The sequence below is a fragment of the Lissotriton vulgaris genome, chromosome 7 (assembly GCF_964263255.1).
Source record: "Lissotriton vulgaris chromosome 7, aLisVul1.2, whole genome shotgun sequence".
NCBI lineage: Eukaryota > Metazoa > Chordata > Amphibia > Caudata > Salamandridae > Lissotriton > Lissotriton vulgaris.
The window spans coordinates 1,004,325,110-1,004,338,750 of NC_141695.1; positions in this window are offsets into that span (position 1 = coordinate 1,004,325,110).

A 13,641-nucleotide genomic window follows, 5' to 3' on the forward strand; every position below is an offset into this window, starting at 1 on the left:
TCCTCCTAAGCCCCTCCTCTGCTGTCTGACCCCACCCATTCTGCCCAGGCTCCTCCTAAGCCCCTCCTCTGCTGTCCCCACCCATTCTGCCCAGGCTCCTCCTATACCCCTCAGGCTCCTCCTATACCCCTCCTATTTGACCCCACCCAATCTGACTAGGCTCCTCCTAAGCCCCTCCTCTGCTGTCTGACCCCACCCATTCTGCCCAGGCTCCTCCTATACCCCACCTCTCTGACCCCACCCAATCTGACTAGGCTCCTCCTAAGCCCCTCCTCTGCTGTCTGACCCCACCCATTCTGCCCAGGCTCCTCCTAAACCCCCCTCCTCTCTGACTCCACCCATTCTGACTAGGCTCCTCCTATACCCCTCCTCTCTGACCCCACCCAATCTGACTAAGCTCCTCCTAAGCCCCTCCTCTGCTGTCTGACCCCACCCATTCTGCCAAGGCTCCTCCTATTTGACCCCACCCAATCTGACTAGGTTCCTCCTAAGCCCCTCCTCTGCTGTCTGGCCCCACCCAACCTGCCCAGGCTCCTCCTATACCCCTCCTCTCTGACCCCACCCAATCTGAATAGGCTCCTCCTAAGCCCCTCCTCCTCTCTGACCCACCCAATCTGACTAGGCTCCTCCTAAGCCCCTCCTCTGCTGTCTGACCCCACCCATTCTGCCCAGGCTCCTCCTAAGCCCCTCCTCTGCTGTCCCCACCCATTCTGCCCAGGCTCCTCCTATACCCCTCAGGCTCCTCCTATACCCCTCCTATTTGACCCCACCCAATCTGACTAGGCTCCTCCTAAGCCCCTCCTCTGCTGTCTGACCCCACCCATTCTGCCCAGGCTCCTCCTATACCCCACCTCTCTGACCCCACCCAATCTGACTAGGCTCCTCCTAAGCCCCTCCTCTGCTGTCTGACCCCACCCATTCTGCCCAGGCTCCTCCTATACCCCACCTCTCTGACCCCACCCAATCTGACTAGGCTCCTCCTAAGCCCCTCCTCTGCTGTCTGACCCCACCCATTCTGCCCAGGCTCCTCCTAAACCCCCCTCCTCTCTGACTCCACCCATTCTGACTAGGCTCCTCCTATTTGACCACACCCAATCTGACTAAGCTCCTCCTAAGCCCCGCCTCTGCTGTCTGACCCCACCCATTCTGCCCAGGCTCCTCCTATACCCCTTCCTCTCTGACTCCACCCATTCTACCCAGGCCCCCCCATTCTACCCAGGCTCCTCCCATATCCCTCTGACCCCACCCATTCTGCCCAGGCTTCTCCTATTTGACCCCACCCAATCTGACTAGGCTCCTCCTACACCCCCCTCTGCCAGGCTCCTCCTATACCCCCTCCTCTCTGACTCCACCCATTCTACCCAGGCCCCTCCCATTCTGCCCAGGCTCCTCCTATTTGACCCCACCCAATCTGACTAGGCTCCTCCTACACCCCCCCTCTGCCAGGCTCCTCCTATACCCCTCCTCTCTGACCCCACCCAATCTGACTAGGCTCCTCCTAAGCCCCTAGGCCCCTCCTAAGCCCCTCCTCTGTTGTCTGACCCCACTCATTCTGCCCAGGCTCCTCCTAAGCCCCTCCTTTCTGACCCCACCCATTCTGCCCAGGCTCCTCCTCTTTGACCCCACCCATTCTGCCCAGGCTCCTCCTATACCCCACCTCTCTGACCCCACCCAATCTGACTAGGCTCCTCCTACACCCCCCTCTGCCCAGGCTCCTCCTATACCCCCCTCTTCCAGGCTCCTCCTATACCCCCTCCTCTCTGACCCCACCCATTCTGCCCAGGCTCCTCCTATACCCCCTCCTCTCTGACTCCACCCATTCTGCCCAGGCTCCTCCTAAGCCCCTCCTCTCTGACCCCACCCATTCTGCCCATATACCCCCTCCTCCTGCCCAGGCTCCTCCTATACCCCTCCTCTCTGACCCCACCCCCTCTGTCCAGGCTCCTCCTAAGCCCCTCCTCTGCTGTCTGACCCCACCCATTCTGCCCAGCCTCCTCCTCTCTGACCCCACCCATTCTGCCCAGGCTCCTCCTAAGCCCCTCCTCTGCTGTCTGACCCCACCCATTCTGCCCAGGCTCCTCCTATACCACCTCCTCTCTGACTCCACCCATTCTACCCAGGCTCCTCCCATACCCCTCTGACCCCACCCATTCTGCCCAGGCTCCTCCTATTTGACCCCACCCAACCTGACTAGGCTCCTCCTATACCCATTCTGCCCAGGCTCCTCCTATACCCCCTCCTCTCTGACCCCACCCATTCTGCCCAGGCTCCTCCTATTTGACCACACCCAATCTGACTAGGCTCCTCCTATACCCATTCTGCCCAGGCTCCTCCTATACCCCCTCCTCTCTGACTCCACCCATTCTGCCCAGGCTCCTCCTAAGCCCCTCCTCTCAGACCCCACCCATTCTGCCCATATACCCCCTCCTCCTGCCCAGGCTCCTCCTATACCCCTCCTCTCTGACCCCACCCCCTCTGCCCAGGCTCCTCCTAAGCCCCTCCTCTGCTGTCTGACCCCACCCATTCTGCCCAGGCTCCTCCTATACCCCACCTCTCTGACCCCACCCAATCTGACTAGGCTCCTCCTAAGCCCCTCCTCTGCTGTCTGACCCCACCCATTCTGCCCAGGCTCCTCCTATACCCCCTCCTCTCTGACCCCACCCATTCTGCCCAGGCTCCTCCTATTTGACCACACCCAATCTGACTAGGCTCCTCCTATACCCATTCTGCCCAGGCTCCTCCTATACCCCCTCCTCTCTGACTCCACCCATTCTGCCCAGGCTCCTCCTAAGCCCCTCCTCTCTGACCCCACCCATTCTGCCCATATACCCCCTCCTCCTGCCCAGGCTCCTCCTATACCCCTCCTCTCTGACCCCACCCCCTCTGCCCAGGCTCCTCCTAAGCCCCTCCTCTGCTGTCTGACCCCACCCATTCTGCCCAGGCTCCTCCTATACCCCACCTCTCTGACCCCACCCAATCTGACTAGGCTCCTCCTAAGCCCCTCCTCTGCTGTCTGACCCCACCCATTCTGCCCAGGCTCCTCCTACACCCCCCTCTGCCAGGCTCCTCCTATACCCCTCCTCTGCTGTCTGACCCCACCCATTCTGCCCAGCCTCCTCCTCTCTGACCCCACCCATTCTGCCCAGGCTCCTCCTAAGCCCCTCCTCTGCTGTCTGACCCCACCCATTCTGCCCAGGCTCCTCCCATACCCCTCTGACCCCACCCATTCTGCCCAGGCTCCTCCTATACCCCACCTCTCTGACCCCACCCAATCTGACTAGGCTCCTCCTAAGCCCCTCCTCTGCTGTCTGACCCCACCCATTCTGCCCAGGCTCCTCCTATACCCCTCCTCTCTGACCCCACCCAATCTGACTAGGCTCCTCCTATTTGACCCCACCCAATCTGACTAAGCTCCTCCTAAGCCCCTCCTCTGCTGTCTGACCCCATCCATTCTGCCCAGGCTCCTTCTAAGCCCCTCTGCCCAGGCTCCTCCTATACCCCCTCCTCTCTGACTCCACCCATTCTGCCCAGGCTCCTCCTATACCCCTCCTCTCTGACCCCACCCAATCTGACTAAGCTCCTCCTAAGCCCCTCCTCTGCTGTCTGACCCCACCCATTCTGCCAAGGCTCCTCCTATTTGACCCCACCCAATCTGACTAGGTTCCTCCTAAGCCCCTCCTCTGCTGTCTGGCCCCACCCAACCTGCCCAGGCTCCTCCTATACCCCTCCTCTCTGACCCCACCCAATCTGAATAGGCTCCTCCTAAGCCCCTCCTCCTCTCTGACCCACCCAATCTGACTAGGCTCCTCCTAAGCCCCTCCTCTGCTGTCTGACCCCACCCATTCTGCCCAGGCTCCTCCTAAGCCCCTCCTCTGCTGTCCCCACCCATTCTGCCCAGGCTCCTCCTATACCCCTCAGGCTCCTCCTATACCCCTCCTATTTGACCCCACCCAATCTGACTAGGCTCCTCCTAAGCCCCTCCTCTGCTGTCTGACCCCACCCATTCTGCCCAGGCTCCTCCTATACCCCACCTCTCTGACCCCACCCAATCTGACTAGGCTCCTCCTAAGCCCCTCCTCTGCTGTCTGACCCCACCCATTCTGCCCAGGCTCCTCCTATACCCCACCTCTCTGACCCCACCCAATCTGACTAGGCTCCTCCTAAGCCCCTCCTCTGCTGTCTGACCCCACCCATTCTGCCCAGGCTCCTCCTAAACCCCCCTCCTCTCTGACTCCACCCATTCTGACTAGGCTCCTCCTATTTGACCACACCCAATCTGACTAAGCTCCTCCTAAGCCCCGCCTCTGCTGTCTGACCCCACCCATTCTGCCCAGGCTCCTCCTATACCCCCTCCTCTCTGACTCCACCCATTCTGCCGAGGCTCCTCCCATACCCCTCTGACCCCACCCATTCTGCCCAGGCTCCTCCTATTTGACCCCACCCAATCTGACTAGGCTCCTCCTAAGCCCCTCCTCTGCTGTCTGACCCCACCCATTCTGCCCAGGCTCCTCCTATACCCCCTCCTCTCTGACTCCACCCAATCTGACTAGGCTCCTCCTAAGCCCCTCCTCTGCTGTCTGACCCCACCCATTCTGCCCAGGCTCCTCCTATTTGACCCCACCCAATCTGACTAGGCTCCTCCTATACCCCCTCTGCCAGGCTCCTCCTATTCCCCTCCTCTCTGACCTCACCCATTCTGACCAGGCTCCTCCTATTTGACCCCACCCAATCTGACTTGGCTCCTCCTAAACCCCTCCTCTGCTGTCCCCACCCATTCTGCCCAGGCTCCTCCTATTTGACCCCACCCAATCTGACTAGGCTCCTCCTATACCCCCTCTGCCAGGCTCCTCCTATACCCCTCTTCTCTGACCCCACCCAATCTGACTAGGCTCCTCCTAAGCCCCTAGGCTCCTCCTACCCTTCCTCTCTGACCCCACCCAATCTGACTAGGCTCCTACTAAACCCCTCCTCTGCTGTCTGACCCCACCCATTCTGCCCAGGCTCCTCCTCTCTGACCCCACCCAATCTGACTAAGCTCCTCCTAAGCCCCTAGGCTCCTCCTACCCTTCCTCTCTGACCCCACCCAATCTGACTAGGCTCCTACTAAACCCCTCCTCTGCTGTCTGACCCCACCCATTCTGCCCAGGCTCCTCCTATACCCCCTCCTCTCTGACTCCACCCATTCTGCCCAGGCTCCTCCTATTGGACCCCACCCAATCTGATTAGGCTCCTCCTATACCCCCTCTGCCCAGGCTCCTCCTATACCCCTCCTCTCTGAGCCCACCCCCTCTGCCCAGGCTCCTCCTATACCCCTCCTCTGCTGTCTGACCCCACCCATTCTGCCCAGGCTCCTCCTATTTGACCCCACCCAATCTGACTAGGCTCCTCCTAAGCCCCTCCTCTGCTGTCTGACCCCACCCATTCTGCCCAGGCTCCTCCTATTTGACCCCACCCAATCTGACTAGGCTCCTCCTAAGCCCCTCCTCTCTGACCCCACCCATTCTGCCCAGGCTCCTCCTAAGCCCCTCCTCTGCTGTCTGACCCCACCCATTCTGCCCAGGCTCCTCCTATACCCCTCCTCTCTGACCCCACCCCCTCTGCCCAGGCTCCTCCTATTTGACCCCACCCAATCTGACTAGGCTCCTCCTACACCCCCCTCTGCCAGGCTCCTCCTATACCCCCTCCTCTCTGACTCCACCCATTCTACCTAGGCTCCTCCCATACCCCTCTGACCCCACCCATTCTGCCCAGGCTCCTCCTACACCCCCCTCTGCCCAGGCTCCTCCTATACCCCCCTCTGCCAGGCTCCTCCTATACCCCCTCCTCTCTGACCCCACCCATTCTGCCCAGGCTCCTCCTATTTGACCACACCCAATCTGACTAGGCTCCTCCTATACCCATTCTGCCCAGGCTCCTCCTATACCCCTCCCTCTCTGACTCCACCCATTCTGCCCAGGCTCCTCCTAAGCCCCTCCTCTCTGACCTCACCCATTCTGCCCATATACCCCCTCCTCCTGCCCAGGCTCCTCCTAAGCCCCTCCTCTGCTGTCTGACCCCACCCATTCTGCCCAGGCTCCGCCTAAGCCCCTCCTCTCTGACCCCACCCATTCTGCCCAGGCTCCTCCAAAGCCCCTCCTCTGCTGTCTGACCCCACCCCCTCTGGCCAGGCTCCTCCTATACCCCCTCTGCCCAGGCTCCTCCTATACCCCCTCCTCTCTGACTCCACCCATTCTGCCCAGGCTCCTCCTAAGCCCCTCCTCTCTGACCTCACCCATTCTGCCCATATACCCCCTCCTCCTGCCCAGGCTCCTCCAAAGCCCCTCCTCTGCTGTCTGACCCCACCCATTCTGCCCAGGCTCCTCCTATACCCCCTCCTCTCTGACTCCACCCATTCTACCCAGGCTCCTCCCATACCCCTCTGACCCCACCCAGGCTCCTCCTATTTGACCCCACCCAATCTGACTAGGCTCCTCCTACACCCCCCTCTGCCAGGCTCCTCCTATACCCCTCCTCTGCTGTCTGACCCCACCCATTCTGCCCAGGCTCCTCCTTTTTGACCCCACCCAATCTGACTAGGCTCCTCCTAAGCCCCTCCTCTGCTGTCTGACCCCACCCATTCTGCCCAGGCTCCTCCTATACCCCTTCCTCTCTGACTCCACCCATTCTACCCAGGCTCCTCCCATACCCCTCTGACCCCACCCAGGCTTCTCCTATTTGACCCCACCCAATCTGCCTAGGCTCCTCCTACACCCCCCTCTGCCAGGCTCCTCCTATACCCCCTCCTCTCTGACTCCACCCATTCTACCCAGGCCCCTCCCATTCTGCCCAGGCTCCTCCTATTTGACCCCACCCAATCTGACTAGGCTCCTCCTACACCCCCCCTCTGCCAGGCTCCTCCTATACCCCTCCTCTCTGACCCCACCCAATCTGCCCAGGCTCCTCCCATACCCCTCTGACCCCACCCATTCTGCCCAGGCTCCTCCTATACCCCTCTTATTTGACCCCAATCTGACTAGGCTCCTCCTAAACCAATCCTCTGCTGTCTGACTCCACCCATTCTGCCCAGGCTCCTCCTCAGCCCCTCCTCTCTGACCTCACCCAATCTGACTAGGCTCCTCCTATACCCCCTCCTCTCTGACCCCACCCAATCTGACTAGGCTCCTCCTTAACCCCTCCTCTGCTCTCTGACCCCACCCATTCTGACTAAGCTCCTCCTAAACCCATCCTCTGCTCTCTGACCCCACCCATTCTGCCCAGGCTCCTCCTAAGCCCCTCTGCCCAGGCTCCTCCTATACCCCTCCTCTCTGACCTCACCCAATCTGACTAGGCTCCTCCTATACCCATTCTGCCCAGGCTCCTCCTATACCCCCTCCTCTCTGACCCCACCCATTCTGCCCAGGCTCCTCCTAAGCCCCTCTGCCCAGGCTCCTCCTATACCCCTCCTCTCTGACCTCACCCAATCTGACTAGGCTCCTCCTATACCCATTCTGCCCAGGCTCCTCCTATACCCCCTCCTCTCTGACTCCACCCATTCTGCCCAGGCTCCTCCTATACCCCTCCTCTCTGACTCCACCCATTCTGCCCAGGCTCCTCCTATACCCCCTCCTCTCTGACCCCACCCCCTCTGCCCAGGCTCCTCCTATACCCCTCCTCTGCTGTCTGACCCCACCCATTCTGCCCAGGCTCCTCCTATACCCCCTCCTCTCTGACCCCACCCATTCTGCCCAGGCTCCTCCTAAGCCCCTCCTCTGCTGTCTGACCCCACCCATTCTGCCCAGGCTCCTCCTATTTGACCCCACCCAATCTGACTAGGTTCCTCCTAAGCCCCTCCTCTGCTGTCTGGCCCCACCCATTCTGCCCAGGCTCCTCCTATACCCCCTCCTATTTGACCCCACCCAATCTGACTAGGCTCCTCCTATACCCCCCTCTGCCCAGGCTCCTCCTATTTGACCCCACCCAATCTGACAAGGCTCCTCCTAAGCCCCTTCTCTGCTGTCTGACCCCACCCATTCTCCCCAGGCTCCTCCTATACCCCACCTCTCTGACCCCACCCAATCTGACTAGGCTCCTCCTAAGCCCCTCCTCTGCTGTCTGACCCCACCCATTCTGCCCAGGCTCCTCCTATACCCCCTCCTCTCTGACTCCACCCATTCTGCCCAGGCTCCTCCTATTGGACCCCACCCAATCTGATTAGGCTCCTCCTATACCCCCTCTGCCCAGGCTCCTCCTATACCCCTCCTCTCTGAGCCCACCCCCTCTGCCCAGGCTCCTCCTATACCCCCTCCTCTCTGACTCCACCCATTCTGCCCAGGCTCCTCCTATTTGACCCCACCCAATCTGACTAGGCTCCTCCTAAGCCCCTCCCCTCTGACCCCACCCATTCTGCCCAGGCTCCTCCTAAACCCCTCCTCTCTGACCCCACCCCCTCTGCCCAGGCTCCTCCTAAACCCCTCCTCTCTGACCCCACCCCCTCTGCCCAGGCTCCTCCTATTTGACCCCACCCAATCTGACTAGGCTCCTCCTACACCCCCCTCTGCCCAGGCTCCTCCTATACCCCCTCCTCTCTGACTCCACCCATTCTGCCCAGGCTCCTCCTAAGCCCCTCCTCTCTGACCTCACCCATTCTGCCCATATACCCCCTCCTCCTGCCCAGGCTCCTCCTAAGCCCCTCCTCTGCTGTCTGACCCCACCCATTCTGCCCAGGCTCCGCCTAAGCCCCTCCTCTGCTGTCTGACCCCACCCCCTCTGGCCAGGCTCCTCCTATACCCCTCCTCTCTGACCCCACCCCCTCTGCCCAGGCTCCTCTTAAGCCCCTCCTCTGCTGTCTGACCCCACCCATTCTGCCCAGGCTCCTCCTATACCCCCTCCTCTCTGACTCCACCCATTCTACCCAGGCTCCTCCCATACCCCTCTGACCCCACCCAGGCTCCTCCTATTTGACCCCACCCAATCTGACTAGGCTCCTCCTACACCCCCCTCTGCCAGGCTCCTCCTATACCCCTCCTCTGCTGTCTGACCCCACCCATTCTGCCCAGGCTCCTCCTTTTTGACCCCACCCAATCTGACTAGGCTCCTCCTAAGCCCCTCCTCTGCTGTCTGACCCCACCCATTCTGCCCAGGCTCCTCCTATACCCCTCCTATACCCCTCCTATACCCCACCTCTCTGACCCCACCCAATCTGACTAAGCCCCTCCTCTGCCTGACCCCACCCATTCTGCCCAGGCTCCTCCTATACCCCTTCCTCTCTGACTCCACCCATTCTACCCAGGCCCCTCCCATTCTACCCAGGCTCCTCCCATACCCCTCTGACCCCACCCATTCTGCCCAGGCTTCTCCTATTTGACCCCACCCAATCTGACTAGGCTCCTCCTACACCCCCCTCTGCCAGGCTCCTCCTATACCCCCTCCTCTCTGACTCCACCCATTCTACCCAGGCCCCTCCCATTCTGCCCAGGCTCCTCCTATTTGACCCCACCCAATCTGACTAGGCTCCTCCTACACCCCCCCTCTGCCAGGCTCCTCCTATACCCCTCCTCTCTGACCCCACCCAATCTGACTAGGCTCCTCCTAAGCCCCTAGGCCCCTCCTAAGCCCCTCCTCTGTTGTCTGACCCCACTCATTCTGCCCAGGCTCCTCCTAAGCCCCTCCTTTCTGACCCCACCCATTCTGCCCAGGCTCCTCCTCTTTGACCCCACCCATTCTGCCCAGGCTCCTCCTAAGCCCCTCCTCTGCTGTCTGACCCCACCCATTCTGCCCAGCCTCCTCCTCTCTGACCCCACCCATTCTGCCCAGGCTCCTCCTAAGCCCCTCCTCTGCTGTCTGACCCCACCCATTCTGCCCAGGCTCCTCCTATACCACCTCCTCTCTGACTCCACCCATTCTACCCAGGCTCCTCCCATACCCCTCTGACCCCACCCATTCTGCCCAGGCTCCTCCTATTTGACCCCACCCAATCTGACTAGGCTCCTCCTATACCTCCTATACCCATTCTGCCCAGGCTCCTCCTATACCCCCTCCTCTCTGACCCCACCCATTCTGCCCAGGCTCCTCCTATTTGACCACACCCAATCTGACTAGGCTCCTCCTATACCCATTCTGCCCAGGCTCCTCCTATACCCCCTCCTCTCTGACTCCACCCATTCTGCCCAGGCTCCTCCTAAGCCCCTCCTCTCTGACCCCACCCATTCTGCCCATATACCCCCTCCTCCTGCCCAGGCTCCTCCTATACCCCTCCTCTCTGACCCCACCCCCTCTGCCCAGGCTCCTCCTAAGCCCCTCCTCTGCTGTCTGACCCCACCCATTCTGCCCAGGCTCCTCCTATACCCCACCTCTCTGACCCCACCCAATCTGACTAGGCTCCTCCTAAGCCCCTCCTCTGCTGTCTGACCCCACCCATTCTGCCCAGGCTCCTCCTACACCCCCCTCTGCCAGGCTCCTCCTATACCCCTCCTCTGCTGTCTGACCCCACCCATTCTGCCCAGCCTCCTCCTCTCTGACCCCACCCATTCTGCCCAGGCTCCTCCTAAGCCCCTCCTCTGCTGTCTGACCCCACCCATTCTGCCCAGGCTCCTCCCATACCCCTCTGACCCCACCCATTCTGCCCAGGCTCCTCCTATACCCCACCTCTCTGACCCCACCCAATCTGACTAGGCTCCTCCTAAGCCCCTCCTCTGCTGTCTGACCCCACCCAATCTGCCCAGGCTCCTCCTAAACCCCCCTCCTCTCTGACTCCACCCATTCTGACTAGGCTCCTCCTATTTGACCACACCCAATCTGACTAAGCTCCTCCTAAGCCCCGCCTCTGCTGTCTGACCCCACCCATTCTGCCCAGGCTCCTCCTAAGCCCCTCTGCCCAGGCTCCTCCTATACCCCCTCCTCTCTGACTCCACCCATTCTGCCCAGGCTCCTCCTATACCCCTCCTCTCTGACCCCACCCAATCTGACTAAGCTCCTCCTAAGCCCCTCCTCTGCTGTCTGACCCCACCCATTCTGCCAAGGCTCCTCCTATTTGACCCCACCCAATCTGACTAGGTTCCTCCTAAGCCCCTCCTCTGCTGTCTGGCCCCACCCAACCTGCCCAGGCTCCTCCTATACCCCTCCTCTCTGACCCCACCCAATCTGAATAGGCTCCTCCTAAGCCCCTCCTCCTCTCTGACCCACCCAATCTGACTAGGCTCCTCCTCTGCTGTCTGACCCCACCCATTCTGCCCAGGCTCCTCCTAAGCCCCTCCTCTGCTGTCCCCACCCATTCTGCCCAGGCTCCTCCTATACCCCTCAGGCTCCTCCTATACCCCTCCTATTTGACCCCACCCAATCTGACTAGGCTCCTCCTAAGCCCCTCCTCTGCTGTCTGACCCCACCCATTCTGCCCAGGCTCCTCCTAAGCCCCTCCTCTGCTGTCTGACCCCACCCATTCTGCCCAGGCTCCTCCTATACCCCACCTCTCTGACCCCACCCAATCTGACTAGGCTCCTCCTAAGCCCCTCCTCTGCTGTCTGACCCCACCCATTCTGCCCAGGCTCCTCCTAAACCCCCCTCCTCTCTGACTCCACCCATTCTGACTAGGCTCCTCCTATTTGACCACACCCAATCTGACTAAGCTCCTCCTAAGCCCCGCCTCTGCTGTCTGACCCCACCCATTCTGCCCAGGCTCCTCCTATACCCCCTCCTCTCTGACTCCACCCATTCTGCCGAGGCTCCTCCCATACCCCTCTGACCCCACCCATTCTGCCCAGGCTCCTCCTATTTGACCCCACCCAATCTGACTAGGCTCCTCCTATACCCCCTCTGCCAGGCTCCTCCTATACCCCTCTTCTCTGACCCCACCCAATCTGACTAGGCTCCTCCTAAGCCCCTAGGCTCCTCCTACCCTTCCTCTCTGACCCCACCCAATCTGACTAGGCTCCTACTAAACCCCTCCTCTGCTGTCTGACCCCACCCATTCTGCCCAGGCTCCTCCTATTTGACCCCACCCAATCTGACTAGGCTCCTCCTACACCCCCCCTCTGCCAGGCTCCTCCTATACCCCTCCTCTCTGACCCCACCCAATCTGACTAGGCTCCTCCTAAGCCCCTAGGCCCCTCCTAAGCCCCTCCTCTGTTGTCTGACCCCACTCATTCTGCCCAGGCTCCTCCTAAGCCCCTCCTTTCTGACCCCACCCATTCTGCCCAGGCTCCTCCTCTTTGACCCCACCCATTCTGCCCAGGCTCCTCCTAAGCCCCTCCTCTGCTGTCTGACCCCACCCATTCTGCCCAGCCTCCTCCTCTCTGACCCCACCCATTCTGCCCAGGCTCCTCCTAAGCCCCTCCTCTGCTGTCTGACCCCACCCATTCTGCCCAGGCTCCTCCTATACCACCTCCTCTCTGACTCCACCCATTCTACCCAGGCTCCTCCCATACCCCTCTGACCCCACCCATTCTGCCCAGGCTCCTCCTATTTGACCCCACCCAATCTGACTAGGCTCCTCCTATACCCATTCTGCCCAGGCTCCTCCTATACCCCCTCCTCTCTGACCCCACCCATTCTGCCCAGGCTCCTCCTATTTGACCACACCCAATCTGACTAGGCTCCTCCTATACCCATTCTGCCCAGGCTCCTCCTATACCCCCTCCTCTCTGACTCCACCCATTCTGCCCAGGCTCCTCCTAAGCCCCTCCTCTCTGACCCCACCCATTCTGCCCATATACCCCCTCCTCCTGCCCAGGCTCCTCCTATACCCCTCCTCTCTGACCCCACCCCCTCTGCCCAGGCTCCTCCTAAGCCCCTCCTCTGCTGTCTGACCCCACCCATTCTGCCCAGGCTCCTCCTATACCCCACCTCTCTGACCCCACCCAATCTGACTAGGCTCCTCCTAAGCCCCTCCTCTGCTGTCTGACCCCACCCATTCTGCCCAGGCTCCTCCTATACCCCCTCCTCTCTGACCCCACCCATTCTGCCCAGGCTCCTCCTATTTGACCACACCCAATCTGACTAGGCTCCTCCTATACCCATTCTGCCCAGGCTCCTCCTATACCCCCTCCTCTCTGACTCCACCCATTCTGCCCAGGCTCCTCCTAAGCCCCTCCTCTCTGACCCCACCCATTCTGCCCATATACCCCCTCCTCCTGCCCAGGCTCCTCCTATACCCCTCCTCTCTGACCCCACCCCCTCTGCCCAGGCTCCTCCTAAGCCCCTCCTCTGCTGTCTGACCCCACCCATTCTGCCCAGGCTCCTCCTATACCCCACCTCTCTGACCCCACCCAATCTGACTAGGCTCCTCCTAAGCCCCTCCTCTGCTGTCTGACCCCACCCATTCTGCCCAGGCTCCTCCTACACCCCCCTCTGCCAGGCTCCTCCTATACCCCTCCTCTGCTGTCTGACCCCACCCATTCTGCCCAGCCTCCTCCTCTCTGACCCCACCCATTCTGCCCAGGCTCCTCCTAAACCCCCCTCCTCTCTGACTCCACCCATTCTGACTAGGCTCCTCCTATTTGACCACACCCAATCTGACTAAGCTCCTCCTAAGCCCCGCCTCTGCTGTCTGACCCCACCCATTCTGCCCAGGCTCCTCCTAAACCCCCCTCCTCTCTGACTCCACCCATTCTGACTAGGCTCCTCCTATTTGACCACACCCAATCTGACTAAGCTCCTCCTAAGCCCCGC